The following is a 26,886-nucleotide window of genomic DNA, read 5'->3' on the forward strand; positions in this document are numbered from 1 at the left end:
TGCACAACGTCTTAGCTTCTATAACGGTACTCGGGAGTTTGTTCCACTCATCCACAACTCTATTACCAAATCAGTGCTTTCCTATATCCTTCTTGAATTTGAATTTTTCCAACTTAAAACCATTGCTGCGAGTCCTGTCTATGCTAGATATTTTTAGCACGCAGCCAATGACTTCTTGAGTTCAATGCAAAGAAAGATGACGTGTATTGGATACAAGTCAAATACCCCAATAGCTCAGTTATTTTTTATCAAATATCATTATTATGCATTTTATATCCACAGTGTGGGTGGTAGTCAAAAGATTACAGAGGCTTTGGGGCCCTGGGACTGGGCCCCAAAGTTTTGATAGCTAAGCATGTTCGAGTCAGTGGTGGTGAACTTTTACAAGTTCGGGATCTGCTTGCAGTCGTAATGAGTTATTTATATAAACATATATTCAGTCACACGCAAAATATTGCATTGTAATTTATATGTGGCTTTGACTTATTAATATTGACTTACGTTTTAGCAAAGGCGTGATCGAATTTAGACAAGTTGAAGCCGTAGTAAGTTGTTTACAGTTGTAAGTTAACTTCTCGTGCTTAGAATACTCGTTTGATGAATGTAACCTTGCAACGTTACCAATAGCCTGGCTGGTCAGGCTATTGGTTGACGAGGAGTTGAGCCTTCATTTCTTGCGCTGGGAATCAAAACAGTTCCTTGAATCTCCCTGCAGTTGATAAAACCTTGAGCAATGACACTATTGTTATTGTTTGTGTGTATGTGTACTCACCTAGTTGGGGTTGCAGGGGTCGATTCACAGCTCCTGGCCCCACCTCTTCACTGGTCGCTACTGTGTGTGTGTGTGATCCAAGGAAGGTTGGGTAGCTCAAGTTTCTCGAGATTAAGGTTGAAACTGAGGTAAGGATAACGGGGAAAATAAGGGAAATGTGGACCGAGGGAGAGAAGGAAACACAAAGAAAGGCAGTGGTAAAGGAAGAGATGAAAGGAAGGAGAGAGAGAAGGAAGGAATGAGGGAGAGGGTAAGGAAGGAGTGAAGGACAGGAGAGGGAGGCCCATTAAGGCAAGAGATGTTGCCTGCTGATCACCTCACATTTCTGTATTAATGTGGAGTTCTCCTGCCCACGAATTTCACGGCCCATCAAACTTTTCTTCTTCTCCTTTTCCTCTTCTTTTCCTTCCTTCTCCTCCTTCTCTCCTCTTCCACCTCCTCCTCCTCTTCCTCCTCCTCCTCCTCGCTTCACTAACTGTTGACTGCTGAGTTTGGGTAACTGTCTCCCTCAGCTAACATCTGAGGCTATTACGAATTGATTTTGTTTTGGAGTACAGCACCCATGGTCGAGTACCTCCCCCTTCTCCTCCTCTTCCTTCTCCTCCTCCTCCTCCTCCTCCTCCTCCTCCTCCTCCTCTTCATCCACCTCCTCCTCCTCCTCTTCATCCACCTCGTCTTCCTCCTCCTTCTCTTCCTGACTTCACCACAATATCTAAGGTGATCCTCCACGAAAACATTCCTTGGAGTCTGCAAAGTGCATCAATGTATTATTCACTGACGGTCTGCCAGAAGGTCAAGTAGCAGCTTCTGCTACGTACTTGGCCACGCACGTACGTAGCAGGTGTGTCTGTCTAGGAGAAGGACAGATAGACAGGTCACATTCTCAAGCAGGTTAGTAACCACATGTGTTGTCTGTGTAAGAGACTAAGAGACAAACAGTACTGTCCCTCTACGAAAGTAAGAGAACACTGTATCAACATCCGTTTACCTGGAGTGTACCTGGAGGGCATTCCGGGGATCAACGCCCCCCGCTACCCGGTCCATGACCAGGCCTCCGTGCCCCAGACTACTCAACAACTTACTAGATGATAACAGAAACACCGCTGGGACAAGTGTGGAAGTCTTTCAAGAGTAAACTGGACAAGTATCTCCACCAGATGCCAGATCATCCAGGCTGTGATGGATATGGCAGCCAGCGGGCAGCCAGAAGCAACAGCTTGGTTAACCAGGCAAGCACCAACGAAGCCCGGCTCCGAGAGAAGGAAAAAAACACTCTCGATGTTCATCAAAGGTATATCAGAGGTATATCAAACAACACAGACAGGCAGTGCTATCTGTCTGGTACACTGACAGACAAATTCCTCAAATATTTGGTTTGACTCGTATTTAAAAGTCAAAAAATCAACATTTATTCCGACAAATTACAAAATCAAATAAACAATTTACTTAAAAAGAGAACCAATAAATGTCAGACAGAAAATAAAAATTAAAAACAGCAATAAAGAGAATATTTATAAAGGGGCTTAGCACTAAACAGAGAAACGATAAACAGAGTTCACATCTTAATCTCTTACAACTATCTCTCCTGATGCTGACTTAGTGCATCATCTCTAGCACTGTAATAAAGTTGGTAGAATTACCGACAATATGTAAAGTAAAAGGACACAAGTGCAACTAATGTGACATTTATTGTGGCAACGTTTCGCTCTCCAGGAGCTTTATCAAGCCATTAATGGCTTGATAAAGCTCCTGGAGAGCGAAACGTTGCCACAATAAATGTCACATTAGTTGCACTTGTGTCCTTTTACTTTACATCTCTAGCACTGATGCTGTATTTAATGTCAATGTAAATAATAAACGTTAAAATGGTATAAAATACCGACAGGTATGCTCTTCTCCAGACTGAGGGACTGACCACCTCAAAACTTTAAGGGTGATTGACTGATTACATCGTCTTCAAGTCTCTTCTGCTTCTATCAACTTTTCTGTACTCGACTGAAGAAGCCTACTGTGTAGGCGAAACGTTTCGAAATAAAGATACCTAACTGTTGCATATGTGTCTTACCTAACAATGTAAATAATAAACGAGACAGCTAGAAGAGACACTAATACGTACGTTCTTTATTGTACGTGACGTGTTGAACTTTTGTTCCTGGGATGTACGTACAGAGGAAAGGTGGAGGCTAAAAATGTGCATGGGATATGCGTAAGGTGAAGGTGTTAGAATGTACGTGGGGAGAAATATTTGATGTTACAGTGTACGTGGGGAGAAATATTCGATGTTACAATGTATGTGGGGAGAAACATTCGATGTTAGAATGTACGTGGGAAGAATTATTCGATGTTAGAATGTACGTGGGGAGAAATATTTGATGTTAGAATGTAGGTGGGGAGAAATATTTGATGTTAGAATGTACGTGGGAAGAAATATTTGATGATAGAATGTAAGTGGGAAGGAATATTTGATGCTACAATGTACGTGGGGAGAAATATTGTAACTTTTTGCAGATGGGAAATCAAACTGATACTAAAGTATAAAACAGCGTACGTGGGATGTACGTGGAATGTACGCTGGATGTAAGTGGGGAGAAATGTAAATCAAGTATCCAATGTTTATCGAACAGTATGCACCAATCAGCGATGTGTATTCCCTAATGAGCACTCGCTCAAATGACCACCTCATTACACTGCCTCACTACACTGCCTCATTACACTGCCTCATTACACTGCCTCATTACACTGCCTCATTACACTGCCTCATTACACTGCCTCACTACACTGCCTCATTACACTGCCTCATTACACTGCCTCATTACACTGCCTCATTACACTGCCTCATTACACTGCCTCATTACACTGCCTCATTACACTGCCTCATTACACTGCCTCATTACACTGCCTCATTACACTGCCTCATTACACTGCCTCGTAACACTGCCTCATTACACTGCCTCGTAACACTGCCTCATTACACTGCCTCGTAACACTGCCTCATTACACTGCCTCATTACATTGCCTAATTACACTACCTCATTACACTTCCTCATTATCATATTCAACGATTATTCCCTCAGTATTTCCCAATTAGCTCATAATTTCCAGTCAGAATTTCGCCCCTCCCAATTTATTCACTATTTTCCAGTCAAAACGCTTTTTTTGCCCAATTTTTTCAACATTTTACTAATTACAACTTTTCGTTCTCCAATTTCTTTCAATATTTTCTAGAGAGATTTTTTTTTTATTTTTTTCCCAATTGACGAGTTTCTTTTTTGGTGAAAATGATTTAATAGGTATATAACTATTATAAATAATTCAAAATTATTTTTAGTACGATAATTGGCTTAATTTTTCGATATCTGGTCGAGTTTTACGATGTACGATTTCTCGATAGATAATTCGGTTTGACGATAGATTGGCTTAGTCTTAGGGAAATTGGTCTGCATTATCTACCGGAAGTTGGTCTCTGTCTCCAGTTATCCAATTTATTTCTGACTGCTCCTCCTTCCTATTTTACCATTTGCTTCAAGTTATATAGCTATTTCCCCTATTACTCCCCAATTTTTATTAGGCACTCGTATATTTTCCCTGTCATTCTTTCACTGCATCATTACACTTCCCTATTTTCCCAATTTGTGAACGTTTTTTCATATATCTCGTCCCAGTTATTATAATTATTTCCCTATTTATTTAGTATATATCCCATTTTTTCCCCAATTTCATTATAACACGCTACAGTTTTCCCTACCATTTACCCCATTTTGGTATGACACTTCCCTATTTTCCCCTAATAACCTTCCCTATTTCAGTATCTCTCGTCCTAATTTCTACCCCATTAATCCCCTATTTAACTAATAACCTTCCCCAATTTGAACATCAATTTGTCGTCACCACAGTACTGACGTTTTCGGGAATCGCCTGATGCGGTTATTAATTGGTTTAGTAATAGGGTAATTAACTGTCACTGTAAACACATTCTCGTTACTAATAATTTGATCGCTATTCATTAAAGCCTACTGGTTAGGCCTGGGCTAAAATTGGAGGCTGATTTTGCTGTTTAAGTTTTTTTTTTACTTTGGCGTTAATTGGTTAATTAATGGGTTCATAAATGGGTTCATTAATGGGTTCATTAATGGGTTAATTAATGGGTTCATTAATGGGTTCATTAATGGGTTCATTAATGGGTTCATTAATGGGTTAATTAATGGGTTCATTAATGGGTTCATTAATGGGTTCATTAATGGGTTCATTAATGGGTTGCTAAATTATTCTGAGTTTGCTAGAGAGTCCTTAGAGAGAGCTGGGAAGAGACTTTTTAGAGACTGAATAGAGCTTTAACGAGTCTAGTTTCACTCTGAATAGAGCTTTATCAATTCAAGTTTCACTCCGAATAGAGCTCTATCAAGTGATGCTTCACTCTAAATACAGCTTTTATCTAGTCAAGTTTTGCTCTAAACAAAGCTTTAATCACTATTTAAAGAGGGCATTTCGCTCTAAGCAGAGCTCTACCAAGTCAGTGAGCAGTGGCAGTGAGTTTGACTCCTTGATCATTCCTGATTCTACGTCGTCATTAAAGATAATTGACTCGTTTGAAAACTCTAACAACATTCTCAGTAGGAGGAACACTGCAGCAGGCCTACTGGCCCATACAAGGCAGGTCCTTATCAAAACCATCCATATATTTCTACAATATTTTTCCTAAACTACCCAAAAACTTGCTTCCGTACCCAAGGCACCAATCAAACCCAGCCCCTCCCACTCATATATTTGTTGTCTCTCTTTTTTTAAAGCTACCCAAGGTTTTAGCTTCTATTACCCTATTCGGAGAAGGGATTTAATGTATAATTCTCACGGATTTCACCTCACATTGATTCCTAGATGACATAATCTAATTCTCTGTTTTTCAGGTACGTTGAACCAGCGCCATCTGACGTGCAACACAAGAACCACCCGGTACGTACAATGCACAGTGGTATATGCAAAGTTTAAACGTTTTGGTCGGTTCCACACCATTGTAAACAGCGGCATGTTAAAGGTCCCCCCTTGCGTAACGCCGGAAATCCAAATCGATAATCACACAGTGACCTGATGTGGGAACGGGTCACGGGGGCTGTGACCTCCGAAAAGATTTAAAATTTCATGAATAAGATAGATATGCGGATAGATAGGACATACATGTAGTCAGAGTTGAGGGACTGATTACCTCAAATTACTTCATCAAGTCTTTCAACGTTGATCAAGCCACTGGTGGGCGAAACGTCTCCACAATAAAGATACCCAAGTGTTGCACAGATATAACACATACACTGCCAGTAACTATATATAATCATATAAACACGCCTAGAAAATCCTGGTAAATCCATATAAACCTAGATATATTAAATTATATTTCGCCTCGTTTTAGCAAAGAAAACTTACTTGAACTGGTGGTTTGTCTTTGTTAAATCGTGTTTTTTTATATTGTTTGTAAACAAAGAAAGAAAATACCATGTATGGCACACGACTCCAAGAGCACAATAAGAACTGTACCCAAACACAAGAAAAACAATTAATAATTCTTTTACGATAAAGACGGTATCTTCAGGCTTAATTGGTCGTCTTATCCTTCTCCTTCCCCTTCTATCCCTCTTCCCTTCACCTCACACCTTCCCCCTTCCCTTCCCAAGCTCGTCACGCACCATCCAAAATACATAATTGGACTGCAGTAGCAAGGAGATTTCTTTGCTCTCTGCATGCGGTATACTGTGTGCTAGGCTCTGCGCGCCATGGTCTGAGGGCCAGGTACTGTGGGCCAGGCTCTGTGGGCCAGACACGGCGTTCTAGGTTCTGAGGACAAGACTCTGAGGGCCAGGCACTGTGGGCCAGGTGCTGCGAGCCAGGCACTGCTGAAAGTTCTCTAAGCTGCTGGACTGGGAGCAGAAGACAGTTTTGTTTGCTGGCAGCGAGTCTGTCTACATGTAAATCACTCAGCCATTCAATCAATCGATCAGTCAACCAGTTTGCCAGCCAGCCAGTCAGTCTGCCAGACAGCCAGTCAGCCATTATAACAACTTAGTCAAACATGACATTTGAAGTTATAAAAAAAATAGCATTTTTCAGAATCGAATTTACAATTCAGTCAAACTCTGGACAACTGTCAGACGGTGACGGAATTAACATTTTAGAGTTAAAACGTAATGTTCAAGAGAGGGAAATACACACACACACACACACACACACACACACACACTTCAAATAACGTGGTAGCTGGCGATATGAGAGAACCAGGAAGGTATTGGAGAAACACACAGTCCGGTGAGGCAAAGTTATCGCCCAGGTCGTTCACGAAGGATTAATGTGCCTTTGGTAGACGACTTGCTGAAGCGGCCCTGTGAAGAGGATAGGCTGAAGAGGACGTTTTGAGGAGTATCTGGTGAAGAGGAGCTGCCCAAGACGTGAGCGACGTGTCGAGTAGAGACGAGGGTCTCTATATAGGCGATACCGCGGTGATAATGTTGATAATTCCCTCTGTTGGAATGAGAGTAGTATTAGATGGGGGGAACTAGTGTGTTCGTTTCAGAGTTTGCAAGGTTCCCAGTGTCCTGTTGGTGTCGTAGCAGTGGCCACCGGTGTCCTGGTGTCGTAGCAGTGGCCACCGGTGTCCTGGTGTCGTAGCAGTGGCCACGGGTGTCCTGGTGTCTGTTCCAAAGCTGCGTAGATTATCCACTTGTTCGTGTCTTCCTGCACCACAGCATCCAGAAGAACTGGTGGTAACTGGCAGTATAACAACTGGTACACAGCTTTGTGGAGAGTCAGTAGAGGAACATCAGTAGATGTGGTAGACTGAGCACTAGTAGGTAGAGGTAGTCGTAGACTACATCCACCATCCACTTCCATCTCTCTTGTAAATACCATGAAATATATATTTTTTTATGTGGATGTATGTTTCATGCCGGCAGTGGCCGGAAAAAGTGGAAGATGGGAAGAGAACACTCCGCTTTTTTTATTCTTAGTAAGTTTATTGAGGGACGGGTACACGTAAGTACAATTATACATAATATAAACTACCTATGATAACTGAGGAAAGTCAGTGACTTATTTTCTCTGGGGTCTTGACTCTTGCGTCTAGATAATACCCGATAGTTCTTAATCTAGACATAATTACATCTCAGCAAATGGCCTCAATGTGGACTCTAAATTCCCCATGTACTCTTCTGCCACCCCTTCCCCCCCCCTCTCTCTCTCTTCTTGTCCTCCCTACCTCCCTCATCTCTTTTCATCCTTCCTCCCTCCTCCGACAGTCATCCCTCTCCATTCACATCTCTTTATTCTGTTGACAAATTGCTCTGCCATTCACTCTCCTTCGCCAGATCCTGAACTAACGGAAAGAGAAACATTTCTGGAAAGCTGGGAAATTTTCCGACTAGTGTATAGACTTATATTCTCCCATCTCCTCTTCCCCTTCCTTATTACCCCTCTCTCCCACCCTATCTTCTTTAGATCTTACTCTCTCTCTCTCTCTCTCTCTCTCTCTCTCTCTCTCTCTCTCTCTCTCTCTCTCTCTCTCTCTCTCTCTTCTCCTTCACCATCAAAATAATCTGATTATTATTCGTATTTTATTTCCTGGCGCTTATATTTTCCTTTATCTTAATGTTTCGTCTACGTTTTATTGCTGTACTTATTATTATTATTATTATTATTATTATTATTATTATTATTATTATTATTATTATTATTATTATTATTATTATTATTTATTTATTTATTTATTTATTTATTTTTTATTTATTTGTTATGAGACTGAGGGACCAAAATAATCCCAGCGGTCATTATCAATTTGATAATTCGGTCTTCTGTTTGGTCCAGTGTTCATTTGGTTTGCTGTTCGGTCGACTGATCTTCCTGGGCGATCGCCTGGCCATTTGGTCAGCCTGTTCGGCGATTTATTGGGTCTGTCTGGCGATTTCTTGGTCTGTTTGGTGATTTCTTGCCCTATTTGGCGATTTCTTGGGTCTGTTTGGCGATTTTTTCAGTCTTTTTGATGATTTTTTTGCTCTTTTGGCGATTTCTTGGGTCTGTTTGGCGATTTCTTCGGTCTGCCGGTCGAGCGATTGGTCTGTCAATTAACATTCAGTCTGCGTGGCGGTCTCTAAGTGCCGTTCTCCTGTAATTACAATTTATCCGCGAGTCTTTAGCCTTTGAAGACTTAATGACGCGGTGGCGAAAGGAATAGGCGAATGAGGGCGGAAGATGAGGAACAGAGGATAGGGGAAGAGAAGGAATAGAGGGAAAAATAGGGGCGGAAGAGGAGAATTTGCGAGTTAATCCGGAGAGTGATGGAATGGGTTTTGGGGAGCTAATGGGAGGGGTAGAGGGTAGTATGGGAAATGGAAGAGAATGAAGGGAGGGAAATAGGGGATTGGGATAGAATATGGAAGAAAGTAAAAGGGGACATAGAGGAGAAAGGAAGCGAAGATAAGTAAAGAAAAGAAGGCAGTTAAATAAGGAAGAAAAGAGTGAAGGGAGATGGGAAGGAAGGGAAGAAGTAAAAACAAACACTGAAAGAAAGAAGAAAATGAGACAAACGGAGTAAATTCAAACAAATAGGGAGGAAAAAAGAATAAATAAGGAAAAGAAATTTATGCTGAGAAAAAAAAATCAATATCTAAGAAAAATCTTCAAAGAATAATTTAAAATTCTGGAAAGACGAAGCAAATGAGAAAGATACGAATGGAGAAATGAAAGAAAGCTCAAATAAAAGCAAGTACCTGCAATTAACTAGAGAAACAATATATGGAAGAGGTGACAATGGGGGAAAGAACAGTGAATAAACAAAATAGAGAAAGAGACTGATGGAAAAAAAAATATGGGATAGTCGTAGGAAAGGATAGATGAGAGAGACAAAAGTTTGCTGAAGGAGGAAGTGGAGGAATGGTACAATGATGGGGGGCATGAGGGAAGAGGAAGAGGGAGATAGAAGAAGGTAGAAGGAAAAGAAGCAGGAGGGAGAGAAAATGAAAAAGAGAGGGAGGGGAAAGAGCAGGAGAAAGAAGAGTGAGAGATGGAGGGAGGGAGGAAGAGAAGGAAGGAGGGAGGGAGAGAGATAACAGGAGGGAAGAAGGTACACATGTACATCTTCTCAGGTGAAAAGTCCCACACATGACCATCTTGGTTTATGATGATGGAGGGGGAGGTGGGAGTGATGGAGGGGGAGGTGGGAGTGATGGAGGGGGAGGTGGGAGTGATGGAGGGGGTGGTGGGAGTGATGGAGGGGAGGTGGGAGTGATGGAGGGGAGGTGGGAGTGATGGAGGGGGAGGTGGGAGTGATGGAGGGGGAGGTGGAGGTAGATACGTACTGCGTATCATATACACTGCTTATCATATACACTGCTTATTTGTACTTCGTACAAATAAGCAGTGTATATGATAAGCAGGATTGAGAGAGAGAGTCAGAGACGTATTATATGTAAATGGCCCGCCAAAGGCCATTGAATCCTGTGTATCATTGTTTGCTGATGACGTGAAGCACACGAGAAGAATAATCAGATTAGAGGATAGAGAGAGATCACAAGAAGACTTGAACGAGCTACGAGGATGGCCATACAAGTGGCTGCTGGAGTTTAACCCAAAGAAGGTCATGTAAATTGGCAAGGAGAAAGAAAAGATCAGAGACGGAATACAACTTGAGAGGCACGAACCTGCAAATTTACTTCTAGGAGAAAGATCTTGGAGTGAGCATCACACTGAACATATCTCCAGAGGGACACATAAATCGCAAAAATCTGCAGTATACGCAAACTTAGCTAGTCTCAGATGTGCCTTCAGTAACCCTAACAAAAACACTGTTAAGACCTCTGTATACGACATATGCCAGGCCTATCATAGAGTATGCAGCGCCAGCATGAAGCCGCCCCCTGGTAAAACATATAAGGAAACTCGATGAGGTCCAAAAATTTGCAACAAGACTAGTTATGCAAAGTGAGATATGATTAAGCCCTATTTTTGAATTTTAGACTGGCCCCTTTCTTTAATATCCCACTGACTTTAAACAGGGATACTTCAGCAAGTTATACCAGGTAGGATCACTGATCAGACCACTAAGTAACGTGGTCAGGTCAGGATTTTTTGAATTGTATTGCTGAAGTGGCTGTTTTTTTTGTGTACCCCATATCCATCCTATGGATGGCAGCCCAAGAACATATGGATACAGAAAAAAAGGCCTAGGAAATAGGCCCCAAAATTTTGGGTTAACAGGATTACCTATGCGTCTTTATCCATGGTCAGGTCATACGCAAATGAGACACAGGGGGGAGTTGAATGCTAACTCTAAGCCTTTTGTGTTGCAATCAACATCTCGTCAGGAGCTTTCAGTATTGCAGAAACGAGGATAAAGTCCAAGCAACATCTGCATTATATATATATATATATATATATATATATATATATATATATATATATATATATATATATATATATATATATATATATATATATATATATGTATATATATATATATATATATATATATATATATATATATATATATATAGATAGATAGATAGATAGATAGATAAATAGATAAATGCATTGGTACATAGATACATTAGACACATGTGCAACTCTTGGATATCTTTAAAGATACCCAAGAGTTGCACATGTGTCTAATTCAACAACATGTCGGTTATCTGAACCATTCATCTGCAACATAGATACATAGACAGATAGATATCGGTGAATATAGTTTATGAGTCGGGGTCAGGGGCGGTAACTCGATACCATCAAACATAGTTCGGTGAGTACACATAAGCGGACCAAACAAGATTTCTATTGAGAAATGAATTCACCAAATATTTTTTTCACCTGTTTACAAAAGAATCATTAAAGTTTGACCTTCAACGGCAATGTCCTCGAATAACTCTAAGACAGAAACGGAATTTTTTGGGGTTTTCGTTATTTCCGGATGATTAAATTCTGGAGACAGAGAATTCCAGGCAATTTCCAGAAATGATGGTAATTGTTGATGTTGAGGTGTAGTTGAAGGTTTCTCTATTTTCATGGTTGTTTTGCCTCTTGTTATTCCATCATTTCTATTCTTACTTCGCTTTCGGTTATTTAACGATGTTTGATTCTTCCTTATTCTTAACGTCTTTATTCTTGTTATTCTTGTCTATATTGTCTATAGGTAGTAGGTTGGTAGACAGCAACCACCCAGGGAAGTACTACCGTCCTGCCAGATGACTGTGAAACAAAAACCTGTAACTGTTTTGCATGATGGTAGGATTGCTGGTTTCTTTTTCTGTCTCATAAACACGCTAAGATAACAGGGATATCTTGCTACTCCTACTTACACTTTGGTCACACTTCACAGACACGCACATGCATATATATATATACATACATCTAGGTTTTTCTCCTTTTTCTAAATAGCTCTTGTTCTTTTTTATTTCTTCTATTGTCCATGGGGAAGTGGAAAAGAATCTTTCCTCCGTAAGCCATGCGTGTCGTATGAGGCGACTAAAATGCCGGGAGCAATGGGCTAGTAACCCCTTCTCCTGTATACAATTACTAAAAAAGAGAAGAAGAAAAACTTTATAAAACTGGGTTGCTTAAATGTGCGTGGATGTAGTGCGGATGACAAGAAACAGATGATTGCTGATGTTATGAATGAAAAGAAGTTGGATGTCCTGGCCCTAAGCGAAACAAAGCTGAAGGGGGTAGGAGAGTTTCAGTGGGGGGAAATAAATGGGATTAAATCTGGAGTATCTGAGAGAGTTAGAGCAAAGGAAGGGGTAGCAGTAATGTTAAATGATCAGTTATGGAAGGAGAAAAGAGAATATGAATGTGTAAATTCAAGAATTATGTGGATTAAAGTAAAGGTTGGATGCGAGAAGTGGGTCATAATAAGCGTGTATGCACCTGGAGAAGAGAGGAATGCAGAGGAGAGAGAGAGATTTTGGGAGATGTTAAGTGAATGTATAGGAGCCTTTGAACCAAGTGAGAGAGTAATTGTGGTAGGGGACTTGAATGCTAAAGTAGGAGAAACTTTTAGAGAGGGTGTGGTAGGTAAGTTTGGGGTGCCAGGTGTAAATGATAATGGGAGCCCTTTGATTGAACTTTGTATAGAAAGGGGTTTAGTTATAGGTAATACATATTTTAAGAAAAAGAGGATAAATAAGTATACACGATATGATGTAGGGCGAAATGACAGTAGTTTGTTGGATTATGTATTGGTAGATAAAAGACTGTTGAGTAGACTTCAGGATGTACATGTTTATAGAGGGGCCACAGATATATCAGATCACTTTCTAGTTGTAGCTACACTGAGAGTAAAAGGTAGATGGGATACAAGGAGAATAGAAGCATCAGGGAAGAGAGAGGTGAAGGTTTATAAACTAAAAGAGGAGGCAGTTAGGGTAAGATATAAACAGCTATTGGAGGATAGATGGGCTAATGAGAGCATAGGCAATGGGGTCGAAGAGGTATGGGGTAGGTTTAAAAATGTAGTGTTAGAGTGTTCAGCAGAAGTTTGTGGTTACAGGAAAGTGGGTGCAGGAGGGAAGAGGAGCGATTGGTGGAATGATGATGTAAAGAGAGTAGTAAGGGAGAAAAAGTTAGCATATGAGAAGTTTTTACAAAGTAGAAGTGATGCAAGGAGGGAAGAGTATATGGAGAAAAAGAGAGAAGTTAAGAGAGTGGTGAAGCAATGTAAAAAGAGAGCAAATGAGAGAGTGGGTGAGATGTTATCAACAAATTTTGTTGAAAATAAGAAAAAGTTTTGGAGTGAGATTAACAAGTTAAGAAAGCCTAGAGAACAAATGGATTTGTCAGTTAAAAATAGGAGAGGAGAGTTATTAAATGGAGAGTTAGAGGTATTGGGAAGATGGAAGGAATATTTTGAGGAATTGTTAAATGTTGATGAAGATAGGGAAGCTGTGATTTCGTGTATAGGGCAAGGAGGAATAACATCTTGTAGGAGTGAGGAAGAGCCAGTTGTGAGTGTGGGGGAAGTTCGTGAGGCAGTAGGTAAAATGAAAGGGGGTAAGGCAGCCGGGATTGATGGGATAAAGATAGAAATGTTAAAAGCAGGTGGGGATATAGTTTTGGAGTGGTTGGTGCAATTATTTAATAAATGTATGGAAGAAAGTAAGGTACCTAGGGATTGGCAGAGAGCATGCATAGTTCCTTTGTATAAAGGCAAAGGGGATAAAAGAGAGTGCAAAAATTATAGGGGGATAAGTCTGTTGAGTGTACCTGGTAAAGTGTATGGTAGAGTTATAATTGAAAGAATTAAGAGTAAGACGGAGAATAGGATAGCAGATGAACAAGGAGGCTTTAGGAAAGGTAGGGGGTGTGTGGACCAGGTGTTTACAGTGAAACATATAAGTGAACAGTATTTAGATAAGGCTAAAGAGGTCTTTGTGGCATTTATGGATTTGGAAAAGGCGTATGACAGGGTGGATAGGGGGGCAATGTGGCAGATGTTGCAAGTGTATGGTGTAGGAGGTAGGTTACTGAAAGCAGTGAAGAGTTTTTACGAGGATAGTGAGGCTCAAGTTAGAGTATGTAGGAAAGAGGGAAATTTTTTCCCAGTAAAAGTAGGCCTTAGACAAGGATGTGTGATGTCACCGTGGTTGTTTAATATATTTATAGATGGGGTTGTAAGAGAAGTAAATGCGAGGGTCTTGGCAAGAGGCGTGGAGTTAAAAGATAAAGAATCACACACAAAGTGGGAGTTGTCACAGCTGCTCTTTGCTGATGACACTGTGCTCTTGGGAGATTCTGAAGAGAAGTTGCAGAGATTGGTGGATGAATTTGGTAGGGTGTGCAAAAGAAGAAAATTAAAGGTGAATACAGGAAAGAGTAAGGTTATGAGGATAACAAAAAGATTAGGTGATGAAAGATTGAATATCAGATTGGAGGGAGAGAGTATGGAGGAGGTGAACGTATTCAGATATTTGGGAGTGGACGTGTCAGCAGATGGGTCTATGAAAGATGAGGTGAATCATAGAATTGATGAGGGAAAAAGAGTGAGTGGTGCACTTAGGAGTCTGTGGAGACAAAGAACTTTGTCCTTGGAGGCAAAGAGGGGAATGTATGAGAGTATAGTTTTACCAACGCTCTTATATGGGTGTGAAGCGTGGGTGATGAATGTTGCAGCGAGGAGAAGGCTGGAGGCAGTGGAGATGTCATGTCTGAGGGCAATGTGTGGTGTGAATATAATGCAGAGAATTCGTAGTTTGGAAGTTAGGAGGAGGTGCGGGATTACCAAAACTGTTGTCCAGAGGGCTGAGGAAGGGTTGTTGAGGTGGTTCGGACATGTAGAGAGAATGGAGCGAAACAGAATGACTTCAAGAGTGTATCAGTCTGTAGTGGAAGGAAGGCGGGGTAGGGGTCGGCCTAGGAAGGGTTGGAGGGAGGGGGTAAAGGAGGTTTTGTGTGCGAGGGGCTTGGACTTCCAGCAGGCATGCGTGAGCGTGTTTGATAGGAGTGAATGGAGACAAATGGTTTTTAATACTTGACGTGCTGTTGGAGTGTGAGCAAAGTAACATTTATGAAGGGATTCAGGGAAACCGGCAGGCCGGACTTGAGTCCTGGAGATGGGAAGTACAGTGCCTGCACTCTGAAGGAGGGGTGTTAATGTTGCAGTTTAAAAACTGTAGTGTAAAGCACCCTTCTGGCAAGACAGTGATGGAGTGAATGATGGTGAAAGTTTTTCTTTTTCGGGCCACCCTGCCTTGGTGGGAATCGGCCGGTGTGATAATAAAAAAAAAAAAAAAAATATTACCAGAATAATTATCTTAATGTTTTTCCTCTTTTGCCCTCCTCCTCCTTTCTCTCATTTTCCTCCTATTTCTTTGTCCCTTCTTTTTCTCCCTCTTTTTTCTTTCTCCCTTCGTCTCCTCCTTCTTTCTCCCCTCTTCTTCCTCCTCCTTTTCCTTTCTCTCTTCTTCTTCTCCTCCCTCTCCCTTTCTCCTTTCGTCCTCTCCCTCCTCCTTTCTCTCTCCTTTCTCTCCCTTCTCCTTTCTCTCTTCTTCCTCTCCCTTATTTCTCTCTTCTTACTCTTCCTTTTTCTTCCTCTCTTCATCCTCTTCCTCCTCTTGTTCCTTTCAAAACCACCATCTCCACCACCTCCTCTTTCTCCCAGGATCATCACTATTCATCCCCTCCATCAGCATCATCTTCTCTACTGCCCATTATCACCTTTATTATCATCACCATCACTTCCGCTCACGGTATCATCTCTCCCCCTCCTTCACACATCTTCATTAAGCTTCCCACCTTCAATCCAAGTCTTTCCTCATCGTCTTCAGAGCCACACTGACGTTCTGAACCCGTCGTAACGAACCTCTTCTCACAGCCTTCCATTATCTGCCTATCTTCTGCCTCATTCTCCGTGTTTTTTGTCAGTTATATTTCATGCTTTCTCTGTTTATGGTCTTTCTTTCACGGGACAATGGTCGTTAAGGTTGATCTTATTGTTTGTTTGTTTGTTTGTGTGTGTGTGTGTGTGTGTGTGTGTGTGTGTGATTAATGAAGTGTTCAGTAGTTCCTCGTCTTGTATTCTCTCTCTCTCTCTCTCTCTCTCTCTCTCTCTCTCTCTCTCTCTCTCTCTCTCTCTCTCTCTCTCTCTCTCTCTCTCTCTCTCTCTCTCTCTCTCTCTCTCTCTCTCTCCCTCTCTCTCTCCCTCTCTCCCTCCCTCTCTCATACACTCAGGATACCGCTTCTTTACCCTGTATGACTGTTACATTACGAGAACAAAAACTAGCCCTGTGTGACTTGTAAACAGCCCAAGCCGGACCGAAACATCGTCATAAGGTTCTCTCTCCTACGTGCCTTGGGTTATTTGTGTAGTGTAGATAAGTACCTAGTTATGTCATCACGGGGGATGGGTTTTATTTATCAGCAAGGGGATTAGGATATCGCTAAAAATTCACTTATCGTTCAGCAACTGCGGTAACTTCAAAGTTTTCTTAGAGCAGAGCTGGAGTTACCGTTACTTGGGAATTACCATCTCTCAGGACGGCCTGTCCAGTGCACAGGCAGGATGGGCCGTCCCGGAAGGAGAAAAGGTGTGTTTATATTTTCAAACAAAATTTTATACACTTGCAGTGATGGTGTTAAGTTTATTTAGGTACGAGTACACATACATACAGTTATACAAATTATCATACATAGTAACATATGTGTCAGTTACCAGGAATAACCCAAAAAATAGGACAAAGTGACGTATTTCCATTGGGGTCCTTGACGTATTTCCATTGGGGTCCTTGACGTATTTCCATTGGGATCCTTGATGTATTTCCATTGGGGTCCTTGACGTATTTCCATTGGGATCCTTGACGTATTTTCATTGGGGTCCTTGATGTATTTCCATTGGGATCCTTGACGTATTTCCATTGGGATCCTTGACGTATTTCCATTGGGATCCTTGACGTATTTTCATTGGGGTCCTTGATGTATTTTCATTGGGATCCTTGACGTATTTCCATTGGGATCCTTGACGTATTTCCATTGGGGTCCTTGACGTATTTCCATTAGGGTTGGTACAAGGTGTTGAAATCTCTCAGTATGAGGCGGGAGGCTTCAGTAGGGCAATGAGAGGATATCGTAAAGCGTTCCAGTAATGGTTCATCAGCTACGAGAGCTTCAAAGGCTTCGCGCCGGCAGAGCCGGAGTTACTATCACTTGGGCCATCTCTCAGGATAGCCTATCCCATAATGGCGGTAGGGGGATGGAGGGGTGAGTGGATGGCTGGCAGGGTAAGCTGTTAGGGGTGTCGTTGTTGTAATGGATGTCCGGTAGTTAACATGGGTCGCGGTTCATAGGGGGGTCGTGACGTGTCAGGTAGTAGTTTGAACACTTCTTTGGTAGTTAATGGGGGAGGGGTGGAGGTTCAGAGGCGAGGGTGATACAAGGGGAGGGGCAGGGAAGAGCAGACCTTGTTTACGCTCCCTTTCAGTAGTTAAGTAGTTAAGGGAGGTGGTGGAGGGGTAGATAGTGCTGAGGTTACCGAAGGGATTTGTTGAACTAGTCTATGGGTTAGTTTAATATTTAACCGCGGTAGTTTACTACCACCACTGCCACCGTCATAACCATCGACCACCACCACCACCACCAACTACCACTATCACCACCACCATCACTACCATCTACTTACTATGCATCCCGTGCTTTCTCTTCCTCTCTTCCTCCCCATCTGATGCTCCCACTTACCTCTTGATGGCAGTGTTGGAGAGCTCTCTCTCCCTCCCGTCTTCCCTCCCTCCCTCCCTTCTTCCTTCTCCATGCTACAGCCTACAAAACATATCAATCTCTGTTTCCTCTTCCTCCCTTCACTTCTCTTTCCTCTTACCATTTCTCTTTCTCATACTCTCGTTCCCATTTCCTGCTCTTCCTCTGGTTCCTTGCTCCCTCTTAACTGCAATTCTTCCTTAAACTACGCGTTCTCCCTTTACCTTCTATTCTTCATTTCCATCTTCCATTGTATTGCGTTATGTTACGTATTTACGAGGAGCTTAGACCAAAATTTATTCCGTTCCTTTTGTAATAAATTATGTCATTTTAGAACACAACAAAAGCAACAAAGATCAATAAAGAGAGTATGTAGATTACGTAAACTTTCACAACAAGAGAAGTAACGACAGTGACGGTACTTTGCGACTCACTTATGTTCTCTCGACTGGATTCTTGACGAATTAGACACCTGTGCAACACCTGGGTGTCTTTATTGTGGGAACGTTTCGCCAACCAGTGGCTTCCTCAGTCCAGTACAGAGAAGAATGGTTGAAGTTCGGAAGGAGTTTGAGGTTATCAGTCCCTCAGCCTTAAGTCGATGTGATCAGTCCATCAATCTCATCACAGTTTGAGGGAACTGCTTACCTCAAACTCCTGATCCTCAAACATTCTTCTCTGTATTGAACTGAGAAAGCCGCTGGTTGGCGAAACGTTCCCACAGTAAAGATACCTAACTGTTGCACTGGTGTCTAATTCATCAATCTGTCGATTTTCTGGACCATTTATCCACATTATTGACTCTTGCTCTGCCCTCACGTTGTCTTTCAAGGCAGAGAAGCTATCATTACTAATCTGTAATTAATACTATCCATCAGTACTATCAGTGATACCTGATAGTATGTACCTGATAGTATATAAGATATAGGAGAAATCTTGGAATAAGGCCAATGATGGTCAGGGGAGCGATGGTTACAATGAGAGAACACTATGTCAACATCCTGGATTCAATACTTTTTCGATATCCAGGAGATTCAGAAATATTGAAGAGTTTTGAAAAAGCTGAATAACCTCCTGCTACAATTGCCTGATCAGCTGGGTTGTGATGGGTAGGTGGAACTGCCGGAGGCTAGCACAAACAACCTGGTTGACCAGGCGGGCTGTGACTGGTGGATAAAAGAGCCCTTGAAACCTGTCACAGGTAATTCACAGATAAAGCCCTTAATGATATTGTTGTATGTCTCATAACAAAAATGCTTTCAAATGAGTTGATGTAGGTGACAGCTCTTAGCTTGTCAATAAAGTTAGGGATCCTTAATCTAACCTCGCCAAACCCTGTGTTAAGAGTGTGTGTGTGTGTGTGTGTGTGTGTGTGTGTGTGTGTGTGTGTGTGTGTGTGTGTGTGTGTGTGAGAGAGAGAGAGAGAGAGAAGAGAGAGAGAGAGAGAGAGAGAGAGAGAGAGAGAGAGAGAGAGAGAGAGAGAGAGAGAGAGAGAGAGAGAGAGAGAGAGAGAGAGAGAGAGAGAGAGAGGCTCCTTCAACCCATCCTCCTTAAGGAAAATTTAGCGGATGCACCAAACCTGAACAGGCCCTTAGGGACTATACCTAAGGAAACGAAATCTTAACTCTCCATCCCTCCATTCCCGTGCACCTGTACGGAATCAGTAATGGAAGGTTAAAAGGGTGAAGATGGCCATCAGCGCCTCCTGCTGCCTTCCCATTCAGTATGGTTAACTCTTCGAGTCAACAGCGCCCCTGGGAGACCTCAAGCTACTCCCGAAGAAGGCGCTGAAGGCCGAGAAGGAGCCAGGCAAAGCTTTTCAAGGACTTCCTGATATGATATTTGGTGAAGGACGTACAGAGGCAAAATTTATTTCTCTGAGTTCGTGTTTTGGTCAAATTGATCTTCGAAGATGAAAGTATTGGTGGATGTTGCTTAATATCTTGCAATCATTAGCAATAACTTGCAATCATTAATAGTATCTTGCAGTCCTTAACAGTATTTTACAGTCCTTAACAATATCTTGCAGTCCTTAACATCAACAATATCTTGCAATCCTTAACAATATCGTCCAGTCCTTAATAATATCTTGCAGCCCTTAATTATATCTTGCAGTCCTTAATAATATCTTGCAGTCCTTAATAATATCTTACAGTCCTTAACAATATCTTGCAGTCCTTAACAATATCTTGCAGTCCTTAATAATATCTTGCAGTCCTTAATAATATCTTGCAGTCCTTAACAATATCTTCCAGTCCTTAACAATATCTTGCAGTCCTTAATAATATCTTGCAGTCCTTAATAATATCTTCCAGTCCTTAACAATATCTTGCAGTCCTTAATAATATCTTGCAGTCCTTAATTATATCTTGCAGTCCTTAATAATATCTTGCAGTCCTTAATAATATCTTACAGTCCTTAACAATATCTTGCAGTCCTTAACAATATCTTGCAGTCCTTAATAATATCTTGCAGTCCTTAATAATATCTTGCAGTCCTTAACAATATCTTCCAGTCCTTAACAATATCTTGCAGTCCTTAATAATATCTTGCAGTCCTTAATAATATCTTCCAGTCCTTAACAATATCTTGCAGTCCTTAATAATATCTTGCAGTCCTTAATAATATCTTGCAGTCCTTAATAATATCTTGCAGTCCTTAATAATATCTTGCAGTCCTTAATAATATCTTGCAGTCCTTAATAATATCTTGCAGTCCTTAATAATATCTTGCAGTCCTTAATAATATCTTGCAGTCCTTAATAATATCTTGCAGTCCTTAATAATATCTTGCAGTCCTTAATAATATCTTGCAGTCCTTAATAATATCTTGCAGTCCTTAATAATATCTTGCAGTCCTTAATAATATCTTGCAGTCCTTAATAATATCTTGCAGTCCTTAATAATATCTTGCAGTCCTTAATAATATCTTACAGTCCTTAATAATATCTTGCAGTCCTTAATATCTTGCAGTCCTTAATAATATCTTGCAGTCCTTAATAATATCATGCAGTCCTTAATAATATCTTGCAGTCCTTAATAATATCTTGCAGTCCTTAATAATATCTTGCAGTCCTTAATAATATCTTGCAGTCCTTAACAATATCTTGCAGTCCTTAATAATATCTTGCAGTCCTTAATAATATCTTGCAGTCCTTAATAATATCTTGCAGTCCTTAATAATATCTTGCAGTCCTTAACAATATCTTGCAGTCCTTAATAATATCTTGCAGTCCTTAATAATATCTTGCAGTCCTTAATAATATCTTGCAGTCCTTAACAATATCTTGCAGTCCTTAATAATATCTTGCAGTCCTTAACAATATCTTGCAGTCCTTAATAATATCTTGCAGTCCTTAATAATATCTTCCAGTCCTTAATAATATCATGCAGTCCTTAATAATATCTTGCAGTCCTTAATAATATCTTGCAGTCCTTAATAATATCTTGCAGTCCTTAACAATATCTTGCAGTCCTTAACAATATCTTGCAGTCCTTAATAATATCTTGCAGTCCTTAATAATATCTTCCAGTCCTTAATAATATCTTGCAGCCCTTAATTATATCTTCCAGTCCTTAATAATATCTTGCAGTCCTTAATAATATCTTCCAGTCCTTAATAATATCTTGCAGTCCTTAATAATATCTTCCAGTCCTTAATAATATCTTGCAGCCCTTAATTATATCTTGCAGTCCTTAATAATATCTTGCAGTCCTTAATAATATCTTACAGTCCTTAACAATATCTTGCAGTCCTTAATAATATCTTGCAGTCCTTAATAATATCTTGCAGTCCTTAACAATATCTTGCAGTCCTTAATAATATCTTGCAGTCCTTAACAATATCTTGCAGTCCTTAACAATATCTTGCAGTCTTAATAATATCTTGCAGTCCTTAATAATATCTTGCAGTCCTTAATAATATCTTGTAGTCCTTAACAATATCTTGCAGTCCTTAATAATATCTTGCAGTCCTTAACAATATCTTGCAGTCCTTAACAATATCTTGCAGTCCTTAATAATATCTTGCAGTCCTTAATAATATCTTGCAGTCCTTAATAATATCTTGCAGTCCTTAATAATATCTTGCAGTCCTTAATAATATCTTGCAGTCCTTAACAATATCTTCCAGTCCTTAACAATATCTTGCAGTCCTTAATAATATCTTGCAGTCCTTAATAATATCTTGCAGTCCTTAACAATATCTTGCAGTCCTTAATAATATCTTGCAGTCCTTAATAATATCTTGCAGTCCTTAATAATATCTTGCAGTCCTTAATAATATCTTGCAGTCCTTAATAATATCTTGCAGTCCTTAATAATATCTTGCAGTCCTTAATAATATCTTGCAGTCCTTAATAATATCTTGCAGTCCTTAATAATATCTTGCAGTCCTTAATAATATCTTGCAGTCCTTAATAATATCTTGCAGTCCTTAACAATATCTTGCAGTCCTTAATAATATCTTGCAGTCCTTAATAATATCTTGCAGTCCTTAATAATATCTTGCAGTCCTTAATAATATCTTGCAGTCCTTAATAATATCTTGCAGTCCTTAATAATATCTTGCAGTCCTTAATAATATCTTGCAGTCCTTAATAATATCTTGCAGTCCTTAATAATATCTTGCAGTCCTTAATAATATCTTGCAGTCCTTAATAATATCTTGCAGTCCTTAATAATATCTTACAGTCCTTAATAATATCTTGCAGTCCTTAATATCTTGCAGTCCTTAATAATATCTTGCAGTCCTTAATAATATCTTAGTCTTAATAATATCTTACAGTCCTTAATAATATCGTGCAGTCCTTAATAATATCTTGCAGTCCTTAATAATATCTTGCAGTCCTTAATAATATCTTGCAGTCCTTAATAATATCTTGCAGTCCTTAATAATATCTTGCAGTCCTTAATAATATCTTGCAGTCCTTAATAATATCTTGCAGTCCTTAATAATATCTTGCAGTCCTTAATAATATCTTGCAGTCCTTAATAATATCTTGCAGTCCTTAATAATATCTTGCAGTCCTTAATAATATCTTGCAGTCCTTAACAATATCTTGCAGTCCTTAATAATATCTTGCAGTCCTTAATAATATCTTGCAGTCCTTAATAATATCTTGCAGTCCTTAACAATATCTTGCAGTCCTTAATAATATCTTGCAGTCCTTAACAATATCTTGCAGTCCTTAATAATATCTTGCAGTCCTTAATAATATCTTGCAGTCCTTAACAATATCTTCCAGTCCTAATATCTTGCAGTCCTTAACAATATCTTGCAGTCCTTAATAATATCTTGCAGTCCTTAACAATATCTTGCAGTCCTTAATAATATCTTGCAGTCCTTAACAATATCTTGCAGTCCTTAATAATATCTTGCAGTCCTTAATAATATCTTGCAGTCCTTAATAATATCTTGCAGTCCTTAACAATATCGTGCAGTCCTTAATAATATCTTGCAGTCCTTAATAATATCTTGCAGTCCTTAATAATATCATGCAGTCCTTAATAATATCTTGCAGTCCTTAATAATATCTTGCAGTCCTTAATAATATCTTGCAGTCCTTAACAATATCTTGCAGTCCTTAATAATATCTTGCAGTCCTTAATAATATCTTGCAGTCCTTAATAATATCTTGCAGTCCTTAATAATATCTTGCAGTCCTTAATAATATCTTGCAGTCCTTAACAATATCTTGCAGTCCTTAATAATATCTTGCAGTCCTTAATAATATCTTGCAGTCCTTAACAATATCTTGCAGTCCTTAATAATATCTTGCAGTCCTTAATAATATCTTGCAGTCCTTAACAATATCTTGCAGTCCTTAATAATATCTTGCAGTCCTTAATAATATCTTGCAGTCCTTAACAATATCTTCCAGTCCTTAATAATATCTTGCAGTCCTTAATAATATCTTGCAGTCCTTAATAATATCTTGCAGTCCTTAATAATATCTTGCAGTCCTTAATAATATCTTGCAGTCCTTAACAATATCTTCCAGTCCTTAATAATATCTTGCAGTCCTTAACAATATCTTGCAGTCCTTAACAATATCTTGCAGTCTTAATAATATCTTGCAGTCCTTAATAATATCTTGCAGTCCTTAATAATATCTTGCAGTATAGAACAGCATCTTGCAGTTGTGTTGTCAGTTTTATTATTTTCACAGTTACGGCTGTGTAACAAGGCCCTTCAAGTGTGTTGTATGTCTGGCACACGTAAGCTGCTGCAACACTACTGTCGAGGTTTGTTTGTGTGTTTGTTGTGTATTTGTTTGTGTGTTTGTTGTGTGTTTGTTGTGTGTTTGTTTGTGTGTTTGTTTGTGTGTTTGTTGTGTGTTTGTTGTGTGTTTGTTGTGTTTGTTGTGTTTGTTGTGTGTTTGTTGTGTGTTTGTTGTGTGTTTGTTTGTGTGTTTGTTTGTGTGTTTGTTGTGTGTTTGTTGTGTGTTTGTTTGTGTGTTTGTTGTGTTTTTGTTGTGTGTTTGTTGTGTGTTTGTTGTGTGTTTGTTGTGTGTTTGTTTGTGTGTTTGTTGTGTGTTTGTTGTGTGTTTGTTGTGTGTTTGTTTGTGTGTTTGTGTGTTTGTTGTGTGTTGTGTGTTTGTTGTGTGTTTGTTGTGTGTTTGTTTGTGTGTTTGTTGTGTGTTTGTTGTGTGTTTGTTTGTGTGTTTGTTGTGTGTTTGTTGTGTGTTTGTTGTGTATTTGTGTGTTTGTTGTGTGTTTGTTGTGTGTTGTGTGTTTGTTGTGTATTTGTGTGTTTGTTGTGTGTTTGTTGTGTGTTTGTTGTGTGTTTGTTTGTGTGTTTGTGTGTTTGTTGTGTGTTGTGTGTTTGTTGTGTGTTTGTTGTGTGTTTGTTTGTGTGTTTGTTGTGTGTTTGTTGTGTGTTTGTTTGTGTGTTTGTTGTGTGTTTGTTGTGTGTTTGTTGTGTATTTGTGTGTTTGTTGTGTGTTTGTTGTGTGTTGTGTGTTTGTTGTGTATTTGTGTGTTTGTTGTGTGTTTGGCATAACATGAGCTTACGAAACACATCTTCGCATATCACAAACACACAACAAACACAGAACAAACACACAACAAACACACAACAAACACACAACATAACCTTCGTTTCTGCCAACATCTTTGAGAAACATCGACTGTTCCACTCTGAACAACCCGATAACACATGTGCAAAACTCTGTTATCTTTATTCCCGAAACGTTTCGCCTACACAGTAGGCGTCTGTGTAGTCTAAATTTTCGGGAATAAAATCACCAAAATTTTGTACATGTGATTTATTCATTATTTTTTCAGTATTTTATACCATTTCTAAAATAATATTCTTAGCAATTTCTCCATTTAAAAAAAAAGAACAATTTAGTGATTTTTTTTCTTGCATTTAAAATTATTTCAGAAGAGGATCTGATAACCCTGCAGGAAAGTCACTTTCTCTCAGACGTTGAAAAAAAAGATAGTTCTCTGTCTTTAATAAGAATTGTAAGAGAGAGGAAATTAAACTAGATCACATCTCGCCCAAAACCCCAGCGAGACAAGGAGAAAAAAATAGTCGAATCTTGACACTGTTAACAGTGTCAAGATGGGGGACATGTTTGATGCATGAGGGACTTATGCAGAACAGTGTGTAGGAGAGACAGACGCTAACACAACAGTATGTAGGAGAGACAGACGCTAACACAACAGTATGTAGGAGAGACAGACGCTAACACAACAGTATGTAGGAGAGACAGACGCCAACAGAACAGTGTGTAGGAGAGAGACGCCAACACAATAGTGTGCAGGAGAGACAGACGCTAACAAAACAGTGTGTAGGAGAGAGAGACGCTAACAAAACAGTGTGTAGGAGAGACAGACGCTAACAAAACAGTGTGTAGGAGAGACAGACGCTAACAAAACAGTGTGTAGGAGAGACAGACGCTAACAAAACAGTGTGTAGGAGAGACAGACGCTAACAAAACAGTATGTAGGAGAGACAGACGCCAATAGAACAGTGTGTAGGAGAGACAGACGCTAACAAAACAGTGTGTAGGAGAGACAGACGCTAACACAACAGTGTGTAGGAGAGACAGACGCTAACACAACAGTGTGTAAGAGAGAAATAAATGGTATAAAATACCGACACAATGGCAATATAAACACAATGGCAATATAAACACCAACCAAAACGATCTTCTCCACTTCTACTCTCACCACGACACCAAAACCAAACGTGGTGTAATTATAGGCTTCTTCCTGCGTGCACTCAGAATCTGCAGCAACGAGTTCCTTGAGGAAGAATGCACTATAATTGAACAGGTATTTTCCAAACTCCACTATCCTCGTCACTTCATCAGAGACTGCAGACGGCGAGCACTAAACATCTTCAACACACCCAGAGAAGACACTGCCGAGAAGAGATACATAGTCCTTCCCACCAACTCCATTGCCAAACATGTTTCCAACATCTTTGCCAAAACATCATTCCAAGTATCTACCTCCACAACCACGACCATCAAGGACATCACCAGTAGTAGGCAGGACAAGCCTCCATCCTCTGCAGGGGTATACATAATCCCTTGTAATGACTGCAACAAGTTATACGTGGGCGAAACATCAAGGGACCTCCAAACACGTATTTCAGAACACCAATACGCAAGCAGGTCTGACGACACAAGGAATGCCTGCGTACAACACCGTAATTCACACAACCACTTGATAAACTACAGAAACTCAAGACTTATCGCCACAGAAGACAACACCCAATACCGAAGAATCCTGGAATCATCACTTATTTCTATATCCGACAACTTCAACCAGAATAGTGGCTTCTATAACATAGCTGAACCACTTGCCAAGAAACTTCTTCATCGCTATCCCACATAAGAACACTGTAGAAGGTCTGCTCACAAACTTGTCCAGTCTCCTTTCCAAGCTACC

At 40.0% G+C, this 26,886-nt stretch overlaps 1 protein-coding gene across 2 annotated transcripts in view; it reads left to right on the forward strand.

The window, feature by feature from the left end:
• LOC128702307 (DE-cadherin-like) overlaps positions 1-26,886 on the forward strand; it is a 236,108-nt gene that overhangs the window by 62,179 nt on the left and 147,043 nt on the right. The gene's annotated exons all lie outside the window — the stretch shown is intronic.

Source organism: Cherax quadricarinatus, chromosome 80 (assembly GCF_038502225.1).
Source record: "Cherax quadricarinatus isolate ZL_2023a chromosome 80, ASM3850222v1, whole genome shotgun sequence".
In the NCBI taxonomy this organism is placed as follows: Eukaryota; Metazoa; Arthropoda; class Malacostraca; order Decapoda; family Parastacidae; genus Cherax; species Cherax quadricarinatus.